Source organism: Callospermophilus lateralis, chromosome 8, assembly GCF_048772815.1.
Source record: "Callospermophilus lateralis isolate mCalLat2 chromosome 8, mCalLat2.hap1, whole genome shotgun sequence".
NCBI classification, from domain to species: Eukaryota; Metazoa; Chordata; class Mammalia; order Rodentia; family Sciuridae; genus Callospermophilus; species Callospermophilus lateralis.
Window position 1 is genome coordinate 2,899,732 of NC_135312.1, and position 3,805 is coordinate 2,903,536.

Consider the following 3,805-nt stretch of genomic DNA (forward strand, 5'->3'; position numbering starts at 1 on the left):
GCAGCCGTCCTGGGCCAAGGAGGCTGCAGGCAGATGGCTGGATGCTTTGGGCCCTCAGCAGGGCTGGACTTGGGGCCAACTGACTTGGCCAAAACATGGAGGCTCCATGTCCAGGCATCAGTGGCCAAGGCCGGTGTCATCTGCTTGACCCTCTTCAGCACTGTCCTTCCCTGGGATTGCCATGGGGTTGTTTGAGGAGGCACAAGGCTCTGACGTCGGGGACAGCATGGCCCGAGCCACACTGGACCAAGCCGTCTGATGATGCTGAGCTAGCCGCCTCTTTCTTTTCTCTGCCTTTGGGCAGAGGCCTCTGCTCTCAGCTCAGAGCGGGAGGCGGAGGGGGTGTGTCGGTGGCTGGCTGTTGACTGCAGTTCCCATGAGAACACCCAGAGCTGAAGTGGCCGCAGCCCCAGGGCAAGGCCGGGTGCGGGGAGGGCCCAGCACTCATCTGACGTTGGCAGGTGCGCTGGGTGGGCTGGAGGTGGGTGGCAAGCTCCGTCCTCTCTGAGCTGGGCCAGTGTTCTTGGAGTCAGAGGGCAGCCCACTCCCTGGTCCTCCTGGGCCCTTTCTCCTCCCCATTGGCTTTTCAGCAAAGCAGAAATAAGGGCCATTAAGAACCCAAGAGGTGATCCGGTGACCAGGTGCCCAGACCAGCTTCACAGCACGGAGGCGCAGCGAGAAGTGGTGCAGTGACACAGATGTCAATGCCATGCGAAACGTGCAGGATCTACAAACTGATAATGGTGCTTGACAGTCTAGCCCAGGGCTGGGCTGGGGCTCGGCGGTAGAGCGCTCCCCTGGCACACGTGAGACCCTGGGTTCGATCCTCAGCACCACATAAAAAAATAAGTGAAACGAAGGTGTTGTGTCCAACTACAACTGAAAAATAAATACTAAAAAAGAAAGAAAGAAAGAAAGTCCAGTCAAGAGAGCCAAGCCAGGACACAGATGGCAAACAGGGACGCAGGGCTCCCAGCTCCTGGGCAGCACCTCCTCATCAGCAGAGCCAGGAGGTGCACCTCTCACTCCCTGGCTGGGGGCTGCCGCGTGAGACACACGGTGATGGGTGATCGCAGTGATGGGAGATGGCACAACACCAAATCCATGGGAGCGGAGCGTTCCCAGGCACAACCATGCCTGGGCACAACCATGCCTGGGCACAACCATCCCTGGGCACAACCATGCCTGGGCACAACCATGCCTGGGCACAACCATGCCTGGGCACAACCATCCCTGGGCACAATCATGCCTGGGCACAACCATGCCTGGGCACAACCATCCCTGGGCACAATCATGCCTGGGCACAACCATGCCTGGGCACAACCATCCCTGGCACAATCATGCCTGGGCACAACCATGCCTGGGCACAACCATCCCTGGGCACAACCATGCCTGGGCACAACCATGCCTGGGCACAACCATCCCTGGGCACAATCATGCCTGGGAACACTTGTCTCTGGGTACACAAATCCCTGGCATGACCATGCTTGGGCACACTCATCCCTGGGCACACATCCCTGGGCACAACCATGTCTGGGTACCCTCCTCCCTGGGCATGCTCATCTCTGGGCACACTTGCCCCTGAGGGTGTCCCTGATGGGCTTGCTCCTCCTCTCCACCAGGCCCACCTCTTGGAGAGACCACACCTCAACGCCACCCGCTGGGGACCAGCATGGACCTGGAGCTATATGGGCCACACCCAGGAGCCCTCCTTGCCTTCTCTACTTTCCACCCTCTGCCCTGTCCATCCACGGGTTCCCATGTGCCCGCCGAGTGGGCAGCCTGCGCTCCGGGCTCAGCTCTGGCCCTGGGAGCTGCTGCCTTGGGAGAAAATGCTGAGCCCAGCTCTGACAGTACGGGTGGCCTGGTGCCGAGTGCAGGGGGCAGCTAGGCCAGCAGGAGGGGCAGCGACAGCCTCCCAGGAAGGTGGTGCCCAGGTGGGGTTCTGCTGGAATCGAGGCTAGAACCAAGGGTGAGTGGTGGCCGTGACCGCTGCGGACAGGGAAAGCCCCACTGAAGAGGCAGAGGCTCAGGGGGCTGGTGAGTGCCTTCCCTGGGGAGGCCCAGGCCTGGGGCGGAGGCCACGGCAGGCTACAGTCTCCTGTGTCTGGCCCAGGAGGCCACTGGGTGAGGGGACGGCCAGTCAGTGCAGGACCCTCTCTGGGCCCGCGGGAGCAGACAGCTGCCTGCAGCTTGGGGCTCTCCCAAGGCGGCAGGGCTGAGTGCAGGCCAGGGCACAGGCACAGGGAGAGGAAGACCGTGGCCCGGCTGGGGGTCTGGGAGGGCCCCCAAGCTGCCACCAGGGTCCTGGCTTTGGGACAGCAGCAGCAAGGAAGTGAGCCAGGGACTGAGTGGGCGGGACGTTGGAGGGCTGAGGGCCTGTTCCTGGGTGACTGCCCGCCACTTCCTCCTCCCCGGCTGCAGCTCTCCCCTCCTCTGTGCCTGCACCTCTCTCCCTCCCTCTCCTCTCCTTCCCCCTCTCCTCTCTTTCCCTCCCTCTCTCCCTCCTTCCCCCTCTCCTCTCTTTCCCTCTCTCCCTCCCTCCTTCCCTCTCTCCCTCTCTACCCCTTCCTCTCTCCCTCTCTACCCCTTCCTCTCTCCCTCTCCCTCCCCCTCTCCTCTCTTTCCCCTCCTTCTCTCCCTTCCTCTCCTCTCCTTCCCTCTTTCCTCTCTCTCCTTCCCTCTCTCCCTCCCTCTCTCTCCCTCCTCCTCTCCTCCCTCTCCCTCCCTCCCTCTCTCTCTCCCTCCCCCTCTCCTCTCCCTCCCTCTCTCCCTCCCTCCCTCCCTCTCTCCCCTCCCTCTCTCCCCCTCTCCTCTCCTTCCCTCCCTCTCCCTCCCCCTCTCCTCTCTCTCCCTCCCTCTTTACCTCCCTCCCTCTCTCCCTCCCTCTCTCCCTCCCTCTCTCCCCCCTCTCTCTCTCCCCCTCCCTCTCTCCCTCCCTCTCTCCCTCCCTCCCTCTCTCCCTCCCTCCCTCTCCCTCCCCCTCTCCTCTCTCTCCCTCTCTCTCTCCCCCTTCCCTCTCTCCCTCCCTCCCTCTCCCTCCCCCCTCCTCTCTCTCCCTTTCCCTCCCTCCCCCTCTCCCCCTCCCTCCCTCCCTCTCTCCCCCTCCCTCTCTCCCCCTCTCCTCTCCTTCCCTCCCTCTCCTCCCCCTCTCCTCTCTCTCCCTCCCTCTTTACCTCCCTCCCTCCCTCCCTCCCTCTCTCCCCCTCTCCTCTCCTTCCCTCCCTCTCCCTCCCTCCCTCTCTCCCTCCCTCTTTACCTCCCTCCCTCCCTCTCTCCCCCTCTCCTCTCCTTCCCTCCCTCTCCCTCCTTCCCTCTCTCTCTCCCCCCTCCCTCTCCCCCTCCCTCCCTCTCTCCCCCTCTCCTCTCCCTCCCTCTCTCCCTCCCTCCCTCCCTCTCTCCCCCTCCCTCTCTCCCCCTCTCCTCTCCTTCCCTCCCTCTCCCTCCCCCCTCCTCTCTCTCCCTTTCCCTCCCTCCCCCTCTCCCCCTCCCTCCCTCTCTCCCCCTCTCCTCTCCCTCCCTCTCTCCCTCCCTCCCTCCCTCTCTCCCCCTCCCTCTCTCCCCCTCTCCTCTCCTTCCCTCCCTCTCCCTCCCCCTCTCCTCTCTCTCCCTCCCTCTTTACTTCCCTCCCTCCCTCCCTCCCTTTCTCCCTCCCTCCCTCTCCCTCCCCCCTCCTCTCTCTCCCTTTCCCTCCCTCCCCCTCTCCCCCTCCCTCCCTCTCTCCCCCTCTGCCTTCCCCTCTAACCCCTGCCCTCCCATCCTCTCTGAGTCCCCCCCACATCCTCGCCTGCACTCAGGCCCCCCC